We start from the raw sequence: 9,920 nt of genomic DNA on the forward strand, positions 1-9,920 counted from the left end.
TTCTAACATCCAAACGCATCAATATTCAGAAGATAAAGAAGATCCGTTGAGATTTAGTCTTTCGCCCTATCCGCGACTGGTCCAAATTATGACCAAAATGATTTTTCCAAATTTGCCCCCGAAACCCCCCCAAATCAGCCGTCTTCACTCCGTGGGGTCTTCTAACATCCAAACGCATCAATATTCAGAAGATAAAGAAGATCCGTTGAGATTTAGTCTTTCGCCCTATCCGCGACTGGTCCAAATTATGACCAAAATGATTTTTCCAAATTTGCCCCCGAAACCCCCCCCAAATCAGCCGTCTTTGCTCCGTGGGGTCTTCTAACATCCAAACGCATCAATATTCAGAAGATAAAGAAGATCCGTTGAGATTTAGTCTTTCGCCCTATCCGCGACTGGTCCAAATTATGACCAAAATGATTTTTCCAAATTTGCCCCGAAACCCCCCCGAAATCAGCCATCTTCGCTCCGTGGGGTCTTCTAACATCCAAACGCATCAATATTCAGAAGATAAAGAAGATCCGTTGAGATTTAGTCTTTCGACCTATCCGCGACTGGTCCAAATTATGACCAAAATGATTTTTCCAAATTTGCCCCCCAAACCCCCCCCCCCAAATCAGCCGTCTTCGCTCCGTGGGGTCTTCTAACATCCAAACGCATCAATATTCAGAAGATAAAGAAGATCCGTTGAGATTTAGTCTTTCGCCCTATCCGCGACTGGTCCAAATTATGACCAAAATGATTTTTCCAAATTTGCCCCCGAAACCCCCCCCCAAATCAGCCGTCTTCGCTCCGTGGGGTCTTCTAACATCCAAACGCATCAATATTCAGAAGATAAAGAAGATCCGTTGAGATTTAGTCTTTCGCCCTATCCGCGACTGGTCCAAATTATGACCAAAATGATTTTTCCAAATTTGCCCCTGAAACCCCCTCCCCAAATCAGCCGTCTTCGCTCCGTGGGGTCTTCTAACATCCAAACGCATCAATATTCAGAAGATAAAGAAGATCCGTTGAGATATAGTCTTTCGCCCTATCCGCGACTGGTCCAAATTATGACCAAAATGATTTTTCCAAATTTGATCCCGAAACCCCCCCCAAATCAGCCGTCTTCGCTCCGTGGGGTCTTCTAACATCCAAACGCATCAATATTCAGAAGATAAAGAAGATCCGTTGAGATTTAGTCTTTCGCCCTATCCGCGACTGGTCCAAATTATGACCAAAATGATTTTTCCAAATTTGCCCCCGAAACCCCCCCCCAAATCAGCCGTCTTCGCTCCGTGGGGTCTTCTAACATCCAAACGCATCAATATTCAGAAGATAAAGAAGATCCGTTGAGATTTAGTCTTTCGCCCTATCCGCGACTGGTCCAAATTATGACCAAAATGATTTTTCCAAATTTGCCCCCGAAACCCCCCCCCCCCAAATCAGCCGTCTTCGCTCCGTGGGGTCTTCTAACATCCAAACGCATCAATATTCAGAAGATAAAGAAGATCCGTTGAGATTTAGTCTTTCGCCCTATCCGCGACTGGTCCAAATTATGACCAAAATGATTTTTCCAAATTTGCCCCCGAAACCCCCCCCCCCAATCAGCCGTCTTCGCTCCGTGGGGTCTTCTAACATCCAAACGCATCAATATTCAGAAGATAAAGAAGATCCGTTGAGATTTAGTCTTTCGCCCTATCCGCGACTGGTCCAAATTATGACCAAAATGATTTTTCCAAATTTGCCCCCGAAACCCCCCCCCCCAAATCAGCCGTCTTCGCTCAGTGGGGTCTTCTAACATCCAAACGCATCAATATTCAGAAGATAAAGAAGATCCGTTGAGATTTAGTCTTTCGCCCTATCCGCGACTGGTCCAAATTATGACCAAAATGATTTTTCCAAATTTGCCCCCGAAACCCCCTCCCCAAATCAGCCGTCTTCGCTCCGTGGGGTCTTCTAACATCCAAACGCATCAATATTCAGAAGATAAAGAAGATCCGTTGAGATATAGTCTTTCGCCCTATCCGCGACTGGTCCAAATTATGACCAAAATGATTTTTCCAAATTTGATCCCGAAACCCCCCCCAAATCAGCCGTCTTCGCTCCGTGGGGTCTTCTAACATCCAAACGCATCAATATTCAGAAGATAAAGAAGATCCGTTGAGATTTAGTCTTTCGCCCTATCCGCGACTGGTCCAAATTATGACCAAAATGATTTTTCCAAATTTGCCCCCGAAACCCCCCCCCAAATCAGCCGTCTTCGCTCCGTGGGGTCTTCTAACATCCAAACGCATCAATATTCAGAAGATAAAGAAGATCCGTTGAGATTTAGTCTTTCGCCCTATCCGCGACTGGTCCAAATTATGACCAAAATGATTTTTCCAAATTTGCCCCCGAAACCCCCCCCCCCAAATCAGCCGTCTTCGCTCCGTGGGGTCTTCTAACATCCAAACGCATCAATATTCAGAAGATAAAGAAGATCCGTTGAGATTTAGTCTTTCGCCCTATCCGCGACTGGTCCAAATTATGACCAAAATGATTTTTCCAAATTTGCCCCCGAAACCCCCCCCCCAATCAGCCGTCTTCGCTCCGTGGGGTCTTCTAACATCCAAACGCATCAATATTCAGAAGATAAAGAAGATCCGTTGAGATTTAGTCTTTCGCCCTATCCGCGACTGGTCCAAATTATGACCAAAATGATTTTTCCAAATTTGCCCCCGAAACCCCCCCCCCAAATCAGCCGTCTTCGCTCAGTGGGGTCTTCTAACATCCAAACGCATCAATATTCAGAAGATAAAGAAGATCCGTTGAGATTTAGTCTTTCGCCCTATCCGCGACTGGTCCAAATTATGACCAAAATGATTTTTCCAAATTTGCCCCCGAAACCCCCCCCCCAAACCAGCCGTCTTCGCTCCGTGGGGTCTTCTAACATCCAAACGCATCAATATTCAGAAGATAAAGAAGATCCGTTGAGATTTAGTCTTTCGCCCTATCCGCGACTGGTCCAAATTATGACCAAAATGATTTTTCCAAATTTGCCCCCGAAACCACCCCCCAAATCAGCCGTCGTCGCTCCGTGGGGTCTTCTAACATCCAAACGCATCAATATTCAGAAGATAAAGAAGATCCGTTGAGATTTAGTCTTTCGCCCTATCCGCGACTGGTCCAAATTATGACCAAAATGATTTTTCCAAATTTGCCCCCGAAACCCCCCCCCAAATCAGCCGTCTTCGCTCCGTGGGGTCTTCTAACATCCAAACGCATCAATATTCAGAAGATAAAGAAGATCCGTTGAGATTTAGTCTTTCGCCCTATCCGCGATTCGTCCAAATTATGACCAAAATGATTTTTCCAAATTTGCCTCCGAAACCCCCCCCCCAAATCAGCCGTCTTCGCTCCGTGGGGTCTTCTAACATCCAAACGCATCAATATTCAGAAGATAAAGAAGATCCGTTGAGATTTAGTCTTTCGCCCTATCCGCGACTGGTCCAAATTATGACCAAAATGATTTTTCCAAATTTGCCCCCGAAACCCCCCCCCCAAATCAGCCGTCTTCGCTCCGTTGGGGTCTTCTAACATCCAAACGCATCAATATTCAGAAGATAAAGAAGATCCGTTGAGATATAGTCTTTCGCCCTATCCGCGACTGGTCCAAATTATGACCAAAATGATTTTTCCAAATTTGCCCCCGAAACCCCCCCCCAAATCAGCCGTCTTCGCTCCGTGGGGTCTTCTAACATCCAAACGCATCAATATTCAGAAGATAAAGAAGATCCGTTGATATTTAGTCTTTCGCCCTATCCGCGACTGGTCCAAATTATGACCAAAATGATTTTTCCAAATTTGCCCCCGAAACCCCCCCCCAAATCAGCCGTCTTCGCTCCGTGGGGTCTTCTAACATCCAAACGCATCAATATTCAGAAGATAAAGAAGACCCGTTGAGATTTAGTCTTTCGCCCTATCCGCGACTGGTCCAAATTATGACCAAAATGATTTTTCCAAATTTGCCCCCGAAACCCCCCCCCAAATCAGCCGTCTTCGCTCCGTGGGGTCTTCTAACATCCAAACGCATCAATATTCAGAAGATAAAGAAGATCCGTTGAGATTTAGTCTTTCGCCCTATCCGCGACTTGTCCAAATTATGACCAAAATGATTTTTCCAAATTTGCCCCCGAAACCCCCCTCCCAAATCAGCCGTTTTCGCTCCGTGGGGTCTTCTAACATCCAAACGCATCAATATTCAGAAGAAAAAGAAGATCCGTTGAGATTTAGTCTTTCGCCCTATCCGCGACTGGTCCAAATTATGACCAAAATGATTTTTCCAAATTTGCCCCCTAAACCCCTCCCCCAAATCAGCCGTCTTAGCTCCGTGGGGTCTTCTAACATCCAAACGCATCAATATTCAGAAGATAAAGAAGATCCGTTGAGATTTAGTCTTTCGCCCTATCCGCGACTGGTCCAAATTATGACCAAAATGATTTTTCCAAATTTGCCCCCGAAACCCCCCCCCCAAATCAGCCGTCTTCGCTCCGTGGGGTCTTCTAACATCCAAACGCATCAATATTCAGAAGATAAAGAAGATCCGTTGAGATTTAGTCTTTCGCCCTATCCGCGACTGGTCCAAATTATGACCAAAATGATTTTTCCAAATTTGCCCCCGAAACCCCCCCCCAAACCAGCCGTCTTCGCTCCGTGGGGTCTTCTAACATCCAAACGCATCAATATTCAGAAGATAAAGAAGATCCGTTGAGATTTAGTCTTTCGCCCTATCCGCGACTGGTCCAAATTATGACCAAAATGATTTTTCCAAATTTGCCCCCGAAACCCCCCCCCCAAATCAGCCGTCTTCGCTCCGTGGGGTCTTCTAACATCCAAACGCATCAATATTCAGAAGATAAAGAAGATCCGTTGAGATTTAGTCTTTCGCCCTATCCGCGACTGGTCCAAATTATGACCAAAATGATTTTTCCAAATTTGCCCCCGAAACCCCCCCCCCCCAAATCAGCCGTCTTCGCTCCGTGGGGTCTTCTAACATCCAAACGCATCAATATTCAGAAGATAAAGAAGATCCGTTGAGATTTAGTCTTTCGCCCTATCCGCGACTGGTCCAAATTATGACCAAAATGATTTTTCCAAATTTGCCCCCGAAACCCCCCCCAAATCAGCCGTCTTCGCTCCGTGGGGTCTTCTAACATCCAAACGCATCAATATTCAGAAGATAAAGAAGATCCGTTGAGATTTAGTCTTTCGCCCTATCCGCGACTGGTCCAAATTATGACCAAAATGATTTTTCCAAATTTGCCCCCGAAACCCCCTCCCCAAATCAGCCGTCTTCGCTCCGTGGGGTCTTCTAACATCCAAACGCATCAATATTCAGAAGATAAAGAAGATCCGTTGAGATATAGTCTTTCGCCCTATCCGCGACTGGTCCAAATTATGACCAAAATGATTTTTCCAAATTTGATCCCGAAACCCCCCCAAAATCAGCCGTCTTCGCTCCGTGGGGTCTTCTAACATCCAAACGCATCAATATTCAGAAGATAAAGAAGATCCGTTGAGATTTAGTCTTTCGCCCTATCCGCGACTGGTCCAAATTATGACCAAAATTATTTTTCCAAATTTGCCCCCGAAACCCCCCCCCCAAATCAGCCGTCTTCGCTCCGTGGGGTCTTCTAACATCCAAACGCATCAATATTCAGAAGATAAAGAAGATCCGTTGAGATTTAGTCTTTCGCCCTATCCGCGACTGGTCCAAATTATGACCAAAATGATTTTTCCAAATTTGCCCCCGAAACCCCCCCGAAATCAGCCGTCTTCGCTCCGTGGGGTCTTCTAACATCCAAACGCATCAATATTCAGAAGATAAAGAAGATCCGTTGAGATTTAGTCTTTCGCCCTATCCGCGACTGGTCCAAATTATGACCAAAATGATTTTTCCAAATTTGCCCCCGAAACCCCCCCCCCCAAATCAGCCGTCTTCGCTCCGTGGGGTCTTCTAACATCCAAACGCATCAATATTCAGAAGATAAAGAAGATCCGTTGAGATATAGTCTTTCGCCCTATCCGCGACTGGTCCAAATTATGACCAAAATGATTTTTCCAAATTTGCCCCCGAAACCCCCCCAAATCAGCCGTCTTCACTCCGTGGGGTCTTCTAACATCCAAACGCATCAATATTCAGAAGATAAAGAAGATCCGTTGAGATTTAGTCTTTCGCCCTATCCGCGACTGGTCCAAATTATGACCAAAATGATTTTTCCAAATTTGCCCCCGAAACCCCCCCCAAATCAGCCGTCTTTGCTCCGTGGGGTCTTCTAACATCCAAACGCATCAATATTCAGAAGATAAAGAAGATCCGTTGAGATTTAGTCTTTCGCCCTATCCGCGACTGGTCCAAATTATGACCAAAATGATTTTTCCAAATTTGCCCCGAAACCCCCCCGAAATCAGCCATCTTCGCTCCGTGGGGTCTTCTAACATCCAAACGCATCAATATTCAGAAGATAAAGAAGATCCGTTGAGATTTAGTCTTTCGACCTATCCGCGACTGGTCCAAATTATGACCAAAATGATTTTTCCAAATTTGCCCCCGAAACCCCCCCCCCAAATCAGCCGTCTTCGCTCCGTGGGGTCTTCTAACATCCAAACGCATCAATATTCAGAAGATAAAGAAGATCCGTTGAGATTTAGTCTTTCGCCCTATCCGCGACTGGTCCAAATTATGACCAAAATGATTTTTCCAAATTTGCCCCCGAAACCCCCCCCCAAATCAGCCGTCTTCGCTCCGTGGGGTCTTCTAACATCCAAACGCATCAATATTCAGAAGATAAAGAAGATCCGTTGAGATTTAGTCTTTCGCCCTATCCGCGACTGGTCCAAATTATGACCAAAATGATTTTTCCAAATTTGCCCCCGAAACCCCCTCCCCAAATCAGCCGTCTTCGCTCCGTGGGGTCTTCTAACATCCAAACGCATCAATATTCAGAAGATAAAGAAGATCCGTTGAGATATAGTCTTTCGCCCTATCCGCGACTGGTCCAAATTATGACCAAAATGATTTTTCCAAATTTGATCCCGAAACCCCCCCCAAATCAGCCGTCTTCGCTCCGTGGGGTCTTCTAACATCCAAACGCATCAATATTCAGAAGATAAAGAAGATCCGTTGAGATTTAGTCTTTCGCCCTATCCGCGACTGGTCCAAATTATGACCAAAATGATTTTTCCAAATTTGCCCCCGAAACCCCCCCCCAAATCAGCCGTCTTCGCTCCGTGGGGTCTTCTAACATCCAAACGCATCAATATTCAGAAGATAAAGAAGATCCGTTGAGATTTAGTCTTTCGCCCTATCCGCGACTGGTCCAAATTATGACCAAAATGATTTTTCCAAATTTGCCCCCGAAACCCCCCCGAAATCAGCCGTCTTCGCTCCGTGGGGTCTTCTAACATCCAAACGCATCAATATTCAGAAGATAAAGAAGATCCGTTGAGATTTAGTCTTTCGCCCTATCCGCGACTGGTCCAAATTATGACCAAAATGATTTTTCCAAATTTGCCCCCGAAACCCCCCCCCAAATCAGCCGTCTTCGCTCCGTGGGGTCTTCTAACATCCAAACGCATCAATATTCAGAAGATAAAGAAGATCCGTTGAGATTTAGTCTTTCGCCCTATCCGCGACTGGTCCAAATTATGACCAAAATGATTTTTCCAAATTTGCCCCCGAAACCCCCCCCCCCAAATCAGCCGTCTTCGCTCCGTGGGGTCTTCTAACATCCAAACGCATCAATATTCAGAAGATAAAGAAGATCCGTTGAGATATAGTCTTTCGCCCTATCCGCGACTGGTCCAAATTATGACCAAAATTATTTTTCCAAATTTGCCCCCGAAACCCCCCCAAATCAGCCGTCTTCGCTCCGTGGGGTCTTCTAACATCCAAACGCATCAATATTCAGAAGATAAAGAAGATCCGTTGAGATTTAGTCTTTCGCCCTATCCGCGACTGGTCCAAATTATGACCAAAATGATTTTTCCAAATTTGCCCCCGAAACCCCCCCCAAATCAGCCGTCTTTGCTCCGTGGGGTCTTCTAACATCCAAACGCATCAATATTCAGAAGATAAAGAAGATCCGTTGAGATTTAGTCTTTCGCCCTATCCGCGACTGGTCCAAATTATGACCAAAATGATTTTTCCAAATTTGCCCCGAAACCCCCCCGAAATCAGCCGTCTTCGCTCCGTGGGGTCTTCTAACATCCAAACGCATCAATATTCAGAAGATAAAGAAGATCCGTTGAGATTTAGTCTTTCGACCTATCCGCGACTGGTCCAAATTATGACCAAAATGATTTTTCCAAATTTGCCCCCGAAACCCCCCCCCCAAATCAGCCGTCTTCGCTCCGTGGGGTCTTCTAACATCCAAACGCATCAATATTCAGAAGATAAAGAAGATCCGTTGAGATTTAGTCTTTCGCCCTATCCGCGACTGGTCCAAATTATGACCAAAATGATTTTTCCAAATTTGCCCCCTAAACCCCCCCCCAAATCAGCCGTCTTCGCTCCGTGGGGTCTTCTAACATCCAAACGCATCAATATTCAGAAGATAAAGAAGATCCGTTGAGATTTAGTCTTTCGCCCTATCCGCGACTGGTCCAAATTATGACCAAAATGATTTTTCCAAATTTGCCCCCGAAACCCCCCCCCCAAATCAGCCGTCTTCGCTCCGTGGGGTCTTCTAACATCCAAACGCATCAATATTCAGAAGATAAAGAAGATCCGTTGAGATTTAGTCTTTCGCCCTATCCGCGACTGGTCCAAATTATGACCAAAATGATTTTTCCAAATTTGCCCCCGAAACCCCCCCCAAATCAGCCGTCTTCGCTCCGTGGGGTCATCTAACATCCAAACGCATCAATATTCAGAAGATAAAGAAGATCCGTTGAGATTTAGTCATTCGCCCTATCCGCGACTGGTCCAAATTATGACCAAAATGATTTTTCCAAATTTGCCCCCGAAACCCCCCCGAAATCAGCCGTCTTCGCTCCGTGGGGTCTTCTAACATCCAAACGCATCAATATTCAGAAGATAAAGAAGATCCGTTGAGATTTAGTCTTTCGCCCTATCCGCGACTGGTCCAAATTATGATCAAAATGATTTTTCGAAATTTGCCCCCGAAACCCCCCCCAATTCAGCAGTCTTCGCTCCGTGGGGTCTTCTAACATCCAAACGCATCAATATTCAGAAGATAAAGAAGATCCGTTGAGATTTAGTCTTTCGCCCTATCCGCGACTGGTCCAAATTATGACCAAAATGATTTTTCCAAATTTGCCCCCGAAACCCCCCCCAAATCAGCCGTCTTCGCTCCGTGGGGTCTTCTAACATCCAAACGCATCAATATACAGAAGATAAAAAGATCCGTTGAGATTTAGTCTTTCGCCCTATCCGCGACTGGTCCAAATTATGACCAAAATGATTTTTCCAAATTTCCCCCCGAAACCCCCCCCCAAATCAGCCGTCTTCGCTTCGTGGGGTCTTCTAACATCCAAACGCATCAATATTCAGAAGATAAAGAAGATCCGTTGAGATTTAGTCTTTCGCCCTATCCGCGACTGGTCCAAATTATGACCAAAATAATTTTTCCAAATTTGCCCCCGAAACCCCCCCCCAAATCAGCCGTCTTCGCTCCGTGGGGTCTTCTAACATCCAAACGCATCAATATTCAGAAGATAAAGAAGATCAGTTGAGATTTAGTCTTTCGCCCTATCCGCGACTGGTCCAAATTATGACCAAAATGATTTTTCCAAATTTGCCCCCGAAACCCCCCCCCCAAATCAGCCGTCTTCGCTCCGTGGGGTCTTCTAACATCCAAACGCATCAATATTCAGAAGATAAAGAAGATCCGTTGAGATTTAGTCTTTCGCCCTATCCGCGACTGGTCCAAATTATG

The sequence above is a fragment of the Lytechinus pictus genome, chromosome 6, assembly GCF_037042905.1.
Source record: "Lytechinus pictus isolate F3 Inbred chromosome 6, Lp3.0, whole genome shotgun sequence".
Taxonomy (NCBI): Eukaryota; Metazoa; Echinodermata; class Echinoidea; order Temnopleuroida; family Toxopneustidae; genus Lytechinus; species Lytechinus pictus.